This window comes from Papio anubis, chromosome 9 (assembly GCF_008728515.1).
Source record: "Papio anubis isolate 15944 chromosome 9, Panubis1.0, whole genome shotgun sequence".
Lineage (NCBI taxonomy): Eukaryota > Metazoa > Chordata > Mammalia > Primates > Cercopithecidae > Papio > Papio anubis.
In genome coordinates this window covers 42,046,357-42,055,224 of record NC_044984.1, presented here as the reverse complement: position 1 = coordinate 42,055,224, position 8,868 = coordinate 42,046,357, and the positions used below count along the sequence as shown (strand labels likewise).

General features: G+C 42.2%; 1 long non-coding RNA gene across 3 annotated transcripts in view; it reads left to right on the top strand.

The window, feature by feature from the left end:
- Positions 1-8,868, top strand: part of LOC103875733 — a 30,413-nt gene that overhangs the window by 7,248 nt on the left and 14,297 nt on the right. Inside the window, exon 4 of one of the 3 annotated variants that reach the window (XR_002515629.2) lies at positions 7,112-7,856. The exons of 1 other annotated variant lie outside the window; for it this stretch is intronic. This is a non-coding gene — a long non-coding RNA (uncharacterized LOC103875733). Of the gene's footprint in view, positions 1-3,242; positions 3,493-7,111; positions 7,857-8,868 lie in introns of those variants that run through there. One more of the 3 variants, XR_001892666.3, reaches the window with a different exon arrangement.

Here is an 8,868-nt window from a genome sequence, read left to right as displayed (position 1 = left end):
GCCAATCAGCTGACACTAAGCAGTGAAGCCAGAATCTGAGGTCTCTCTGCCTGCCCTGGTCTTTGCTCACCCTGACACCAGACACCTCACTGTGTCCTGAGCAGCACAGATGCCACACCCACAGTGTCACATAGAGAAGGGTGATGTAAATGAAAATTAAAACACTGTGACAAAGTCAAGGAGGGCATTTGTTTTTGTTGTTGTTGTTGTTATTTTTGGTAGAGACAGGGTCTCACTATGTTGACCAGGCTAGGCTGGTCTCGAACTCCTGGGCTTAAGCAATCTGCCTGCCTCAGCCTCTCAAAATGTTGGGATTACAGCCATGAACCACTGCACCCGGCCAGTGTCAGGCTTTGTTCCCTACAAGTCAAATCAAAACAGCCAGCAAGCTGGGTTCCACCGGGTGGCTCACGCCTGTAAACCCAGCAGTTTAGGGGCCCAAGGTGGAAGGATTGCTTGAGCCCAGGAGTTTGAAACCAGTCTAGGCAACATAGCGAGACCCCGTCTATACAAAAATAAAAATAGGCTGGGCAGGGTGACTCATGCTTATAATCCCAGTACTTTGGGAGGCTGAGGGGGGTGCATCACCTGAGGTCAGGAGTTCCAGACCAACCTGTCTAATATGGAGAAACCCTGTCTCTACTAAAAATACAGAAATTAGCCAAGTGTAGTGGTGCATGCCTGTAGTCCCAGTTACTCGGGAGGCTGAGGCAGGAGAATCGCTTGAACCTGGGAGGTGGAGGTTGCTGTGAGCCGAGATCGTGATACTGCACTCCAGCCCGGGTGACAGAGCGAGACTCCGTCTCAAAAAAATAAAATAAAAATAAAAAAGTAGCCGAGGGTGGTGGTGTGTGCTATACTCACCTACTCAGGAGGCTGAGGTGGGAGGATCACCCAAGCCCAGGAAGTCAAGTCTGCAGTGAGCTATGATTGTGCCACTGCACTCCAGCCTGGGAGAGGAGACCCTGTCTCAAAACAAACGAACAAACAAAAACCGAAATCACTAAGTTTATCCCCCAGCACCAAGTCTGTCCCTTAACAGTATGGCTGCTTTGAGTTCAGGCATGTGTCTAAGGCAGCTGGTTCAGAGACCTTGACACCTGGTGGAATCACAGAATGAAGACCCTGGGAAAATTTCTTATAGCTCATTTATTTAAAGCTTTACAATTGTTTACACTGCTCAGGAAAAAAAGAGAGAGAGAAAAAAAAAAAAACCGAACAAACTGTGGGTGTTCAGAGAGCTGTGTTAGCCCACAAAGTTCAAAGGAGAAACTGTCATTCACAGAGCTTGATTAACCAGATTTAAATTTCAGGAGGAAGTAAGCTATGAAAAATCTGTATCCTTTGCCTGTCATATGCCTTGTTTGTTAAAGAAAACTAGAGAAGGAGCTTGTTATTCTTTAAATAGAAAAGCTTTAAATCAAAAAAGCCCTGAAATGTTTTATCTGAATAAGTTCTCTCAGCAGGTGTCTTAAGAATAATTGATTCTAGTCAGGTCTTAGGGGCCAAGACCCAGATCACAAGGCTGGTGCAAGTTCTTTAAGTTGTGATTGCATCTGACGAAGAGGAATGCATACTTACATATTTGTGTAAGGAAGATTTCCTTATTGTCATTTCCTTCCGTGACAATAGGTCCTGAAAGGATATTCCCTCAAGGCCCTGAGCTAGAGACCACAGGGTAACTCTACATGCTCTTCTCCTGATAAGATTTTGGTAACATCTGATTGTTTGCTAAAATCCCATCGAAGCCCCTTCCTGCTTGGTCCACAAAAACAAAGAGGAAGGAAAGGACGTCAGTGGGCATACACACTGTCACCCATGCTAAGAGAAAAGGTAGTTGAGAACTCTGCTTGCCCACACGCCCATCTGCTGGGTCATCCTTGTCCTATCAGGAGAGAAACAGCACTTCCTTTCCTCAGTGGGACTGGGAGGAGGCAGCAGCCTCAGGTAGCTGGAAGGTGTGCCCCTGGGCCTCAGACAGCTCAGGGGAGGTGGCACAGGGCTTTCTCTTTCATAGAGCTAATTAGGTTCTTATCTGTGCTACCAGATGAGCTCAGCTGCCAGCTCCTCACTTCATCTCAACCAATCCAACAGGCTATTCAAACCAACACTGATATTATCCTAGCAATTTGTTTTACATATTTTGGACAAACATTTAAAGTAATTTAGTCCTCCATCTGTCACCTTCAGGCTAAAGCCCTTTATTTTCTTGGTGCATTGACCATGGGGCTCCATCTAGGTCCTGAAAGGATATTCCCTCAAGGCCCTGAGCTAGAGACCACAGGATAATTCTCTTCTCCTAATAAGATTTTGGTAACATCTGATTGTTTGCTAAAATCTCATTCAAAGCCCCTTCTACCTGGGCAGAGCCAGCCAAGTTGAGTTCAGCTTCAGTTGGATGCATATGTCAAAGTCCCTGGCCATTTGAATAGCCTTTACCTAAGGCAAGAGCAAATGCTGGCTAAACTATCTAATCACCATTTATTTATGTTGGTGGTGTTGGGATTTGAGAGCACAGAGTGGAAGGTAGAAACAGGGTAGTGTCTGTAACTACTGTCAGGTCTACTTCCTCACTTTCCTTTTTAACATACAAGGTCCTTAAAAAAACCTTGGATTTTTTTTTTTTTTTTTTTTTTTTTTTCAGGGGCAAGGGAATGTAGAGATGGGGTTTTGCTATATTGACGAGGCTGGTCTCAAGTGATCCTCCTGCCTCAGTCCCCCAAAGAAAATCTAGGATTTAAAAAATGATCAATTCATATAAAGAGAGACTGAAAAAAATGGAAGTGAACTTTTGCCTTGTCCCCAGCAGGCTGAGGAATTACCAAGGAGGCATGAGGTGGAGCAAAACACACTAAGCCTGATACCAATCATTGACAATATTATGGTTAGTACTAATTGAGTGCTGACTATGGTTGAAACTGCCCTTGCAAAATTATGACTGAGACAGTGAGAGATCTAACTTAACCAACGCTATCTTGCCTCTAACCTCCAAGCTGTCCTTGTTCATTCCTGGGTGTAGGCTGAACTAACTTTGGGAGAAATTTAGTTTATAGTTTAAAACAAAGATGATAACAGCCCTTTCCCAAAGCAGACCTCCTTCTTGTCTGGGGACTAGGTGGCCTTCGTAGGATTAACATGAACCACAGATTAGAAATTATGGATAGGAGTCATGCAGCTGGAGGCTCCAAGATTCTGACCCTCCCTAAACTGCTCCTACGATCAATGCTTGAGATATTTTGCAGACCCTGCATGTGATGGATCAGCTGACGCCATCCAGTTCGGTAAACTGGTTCATCTGATCTTGTGCCCTGCACCCAGGAACTGACTCAGCACAAGAAGATAGCTTTGACTCCTTCTGATTTCATCCCTAACCAATCAGCACTCCTAGCTCACTGGCTTCCTCCGACCCACCAAATTGTCCTTAAAAACTCTGCTCTCCAAATGCTGGGGGAGACTGATTTTCGTAATAATAAAACTCTGGTCTCCCACACAGTTGGCTCTTCGTGAATTACTCTTTCTCTATTCCAATTCCCTTACTTTGGTGAATTGGCTCTGTCTAGGCCGTGGGCAAGGTGAACCCCTTAGGCGGTCACATGGTTATTGACCCTTCTTTTTCCTTCCTTCCTTCCTCTCTCTCTCCCTCTTTTCCTCTGTCCTCTTCTCCCTCCTTCCCTCTCTTTATTTCTTTCCTCCTATTCATAAAAAACTATTGAAACTGCCTTTGCAAAAATTACAACTAAGAAAATTATGTCAGTGAAAGAAATCTGACCTAACTGACTCGACCCTTGCTTCTAATTTCCAAGTTGTTACACCATTCCTGGGTATAGGCTAAAGTAACTTTGGGAGGAACTTAGTTTATAGTATAACTTTGAAACAAAGACGATAACAGCGCTTTGCCAAAACAAACCACCTTCCTACCTGAATACTAGACTGCCTTTGCAGGACCACCACATTAGCTACCAGATTATAAATTATGGTTTAGGAGTCATGCAGCTGGAGGCTGCAGGATTCTGAACCTTTCCAAATTGCTCCTGGGGATAATGTCACTATAATAAAACCTAAGATCAGTGCTTGAAGTATTTTGTAGACCCTGTACTCCATGGATCAGCTGGCACCACCCAGATCCATAAACTGGCTCATCTGATCTTGTGGCCTCCATCCAGGAACTGATTCAGTGCAAGAGGACAGCTTAGACTTTTCATGATTTCATCTCTGAACTGATCCATCAGCGCTCCCCACTTTCCAACCCCCTATCCATGAAATTATCCTTAAAATCTCTGATCCCTGAACTCTGGAGAGGCTGATTTGAATAATAATAAAACTTCAGTCTCCCATACTGTGGCTCTGCATGAATTACACTTTCTCTGTTGCAATTCCCCTGTCTTAATAAACTGCTTCTGTCTAGGCAGTGGGCAAGGAGAACCTGTTAGGTGATTATACTAGTGGCTAAATTAGTTTATGGTTACCGTATTTACATATAACCTCAATTACAAGGAAAATTAAATGATTATGGAGGCAACTGAACTAGAGTATCCAGATTCTCTTATACTAAGAGTCACTGAGTATATAGTATTTATTGCTAAATTAGAAAGAAATGTTATGGCCCATCTGTAGACAATAAGGCAAATTCAGAGGAGCAATTAAGAGCCACCCGGAACCTTTACTTTTAGATGCATGACCTGTCTCCCCTGGTCTGTAGGCAGTGGAGGATTAAGGAAACAAGGCACAAGGTAGCCCTGGGAGTAAATTAACAGCATAATACACACTTCAAGAACACCCAGAGGTCTGTGAGTGAGACCAGGAGTTGCAAAGTTAAATGGCTGTAGGGACCAGACATGAGATATAAATGAGTAAATGAGCAGTGTTTGTTCTTTGTACATAGATTCACTTTGTATATTAAACATGGAAGAGTATCAGGAAGTGAAGGACCTCTTCAAGGAGAACTATAAACCACTGCTCAAAGAAATTAGAGAGGACACAAACAAATGGAAAAGCATTCCATGCTCATGGATAGGAAGAATCAATATCAAGAAAATGACCATACTGCCCAAAGCAATTTATAGATTCAATGCTATTCCCATTAAACTACCATTGGCATTCTTCATAGAATTAGAAAAAAAAATTTTTTAATTCATATGGGGGTTGGGCATGGTGGCTCACACTTGTAATTCCAGCACTTTGGGAGGCTGAAGCAGGCAGATCATTTAAAAGTCAGGAGTTCTAGACCAGCTTGACCAACATGGCTAAACCCTGTCTCTACTAAGAATACAAAAATTAGCCAGGCATGGTGGCACATGCCTGTAGTCTCAGCTACTTGGGAGGCTGTGGTGGAGGATCGTTTGAGCCTGGGAGGCGGAGGCTACTTTTAAAAAGTCAAAAAACAACAGATACTGGTGAGGTTGTGGGGAAAAAGAAATGCTTTTACACTGTTGGTGGGAGTATAAATTAGTTCAACCATTGTGGAAGACAGTGTGGCGATTCCTCAAAGACCTAGAGGCAGAAATACCATTAGATCCAGCAATCCCATTACTGGCTATATACTCAAAGGAATATAAATCATTCTATTATAAAGACACATGCATATGTATGTTCATTGCGGCACTATTAACAATAGCAAATAAATGAAATCCACCTAAATGCCCATCAGTAATAGACTGGATAAAGAAAATACAGTACATATACACTGTGGAATACTATGCAGCCATAAAAAGGAATGAGATCATGTCTTTTGCAAGGACAGAGATGGAGTTGGAGGCCATTATTCTTAGCAAACTAATGCAGGAACAGAAAACCAAATATTGCATGTTCTCACTTATAAGTGGGAGCTAAATGTTAAGAACCCATGGATACCAAGGGTAGGGAACAACACACACTGGGGCCTGTCGGAGGGTGAAAGGTGGGAGGATGGAGAGTATTAGGAAGAATTGCTAGTGGATTCTGGGCTTAATACCTGGGTGATGGGATGATCTGTGCAGCAAATGACAATGGCACATGTTTACCTATGCAACGAAACTGCACATCCTGCATATGTACCCCTGAACTTAAAAGTTGGAAATAAAAATTTTTAAAAATTAAAAAAAGAAAAGAGAAGACTGGGCACAGTGGCTCATGCCTGTAATCCCAGCACTTTGGGAGGCCGAGGCAGATGGATCATCTGAGGTCAGGAGTTTGAGACCAGCCTGGCCAGCATGGTGAAACTCCATCTCTACTAAAAATACAAAAATTAGCAGGACGTGGTGGCTGGTGCCTGTAGTCCTAGTTACTCGGGGGGCTGAGGCAGGAGAACCTTTTGAATCCGAGAGACAGAGGTTGCAGTGAGCCGAGATCATGCCACTTCACTCCAGCCTGGGCAACAGACCTGGACTCTGCCTCAGAAAAAAAAAAAAAAAAAAGAAAAGAAAGAAAGAAAAGAGAAGTACTTCTTTATCACAAAGAATATACAGAGGTGAAAGTATGGTGGTAAATGAAAATTAATAGCCTCAGTGTTGGGAACAATTGGGATTAGTGAGGATTGTGGCAAACTGGAGACCACATGTATAATTTAAGAGCACCGTGGCCACTCTGCTCTAGCAGATTACTTCATGAGGGAATATGGCTTTAAATTGCCAAAATTCCAATTTTTCAAGAATAAAAAAACTGTGAATATATATTTTTGGTCAGGCGCGGTGGTTCACACCTGTAATCTCAGCACTTTGGGAGGCCAAGGCAGGCGGATCACAAGGTCAGGAGTTCAAGACCAGCCTGGCCAACATGGTGAAACCCCGTCTCTACTAAAAAATAAGTCAGGCATGATGGCAGGTGCCTATAATCCCAGCTACTCAGGAGGCTGAGGCAGGAGAATTGCTTGAACTTGGGAGGTGGAGGTTGCAGTGAGCTGAGATCGCACCACTGCACTCCAGCCTGGGTGACAGAGCGAGACTCAGTCTCAAAAAAAAAAAAAAAAAAAGTATATATATGCACATATACATACATACATACATATATATATGTGAGCTGTATCCCGATTTTTAAACATTTCCTCAAATAAAAAGGTACTGCATAGGTAAAACCAAACAGTTTTGCAGCTTTGCGATTTTTTTCTTTTTTCCTTTTTTTTTTTACTTATGTCTAGACCTGAAGGAGTCAAATTCAGGCAAATATCTGGGAATCAGGGACCACACAGAATCAGATCAACCTGGGGCTGTGTGTAGAAGACATGTGAGCAGTGAGGACTCAGAAGCTATGGAAGAACTAGAGACAGAAAGTTCTGAAACGATCTTCGCCTTAGGAACAGACTTTCTCTTCTAGCTGTAGCAAAAACCAGTAATGGTTTCCCAGGCAACATCCAGTCTGGCATCACCTGGAAGTTCATGTGTTTCTGCAATGCAGTATCATCTCTTGATGGGCAAATTGTGACATAATTTTCCAGACTTTTAACCAATCCAGGAATGGAAGCTTAGAATGTTCTACTGAGTATCAACTCCCTGTCGTGGCAAATATTAACCCTTCTGTTATGTGCAAAGAGCTCTTAATGAATTCTCATTATCTTAGTAGCACATTAGAATCAGGTTCTCAAAGCCTGAATGCTTCATAAGTATTCTCTAGGTGATATTTATATTTTATTTGTGGTGCTTACAATGAATATAGATAATTGTATATTTGTAACATCAATATACTAACTAATGTGGTACTTGACCTAAATGGCTTTAAATATTTCTTCGTAATTGGGCAGAGCTTAGTGGCCTGTTTTCAGATAGATGCTCAGGTTTACACACACGACTCCTCAAAGACAGACTTAAAAATATTTGCTTCCAGGCCTGGTGCGTTGGCTCACACCTATAATTACAGCACTTTGGGAGGCCAAGGCGGGCAGATCACTTGAGCTCAGAAGTTCAAGACCAGCCTAGGCAACATGGTGAGACTCCCATCTCTACAAAAATACAAAAAATTAGCTCTGTGTGGTTGCACACACCTGTAGTCTCAGCTACTCAGGAGGCTGAGGTGGTAGGATCACCTAACCCTGGGAGGTTGAGGCTGCAGCGAGCCAAGATCGCACCACTGCATTCCAGCCTGAATGATACAGTGAGACCTTGTCTTAAAAAAAAAAAGAAAAAAAGAAAAAAAGAAAAAAAAAATTCTTCCTTTGTTAAGGAATAACAATAAAATACTGCTGGGTAGTGTCAATAACCATACTATCTGAAACTTTTTAAAAGCCTTTCAAATAACTTCAAACAAACGTCTATATTGTTTTTTAGAACACTGGGGAAATAGAATTTAAATGGACAACTGTGTCTTTTAATCCACATTGCATACATCTGTTATTATTTAAGTCTCATTATTATTTTTTCCACTTACTCTGCAGTGATCTGAACTGACATGGCCTAGTGTTACTGGTCCAGCAAAGCAGTGGAATTCTGTAAGCACACTGCACTAATATCAGCAAGGCATTTGGTGAGGGTATTTGCTACCAAGTTTTGGGAATTATGATAGAGCTGCTACAAATATTCAAATGCAGGATTTGGGGTGGTCGTTAAGTCTTTAGCTCATTTGGATAAACGCCAACTTACTTGGGTAAATGGGAGTACGATTGCTGGATTCTATGTTAAGATTAAGTTTAATGTAGTAAGAAGCTGCCAATCTGTCTTTTGAAGTGGGTGTGGCATTTTTCATTCCTACCAGCAACAAATGAGAGTTCTTGTTGCTCCACATCCTCACCAGTATTTGGTGTTGTCAGTGTTCTGATTTTCTAACCATTCTAATAGGGGTGTAATAGTACCTCATTGTTTTAGTTTGTAATTCCCTAATGACATATGATATTGAGTATTTTTTCATGTGCTTATTTGCCATCCGTATGTCTTCTTTTGGTGAGGTGTCTATTCAGGTCTTTTG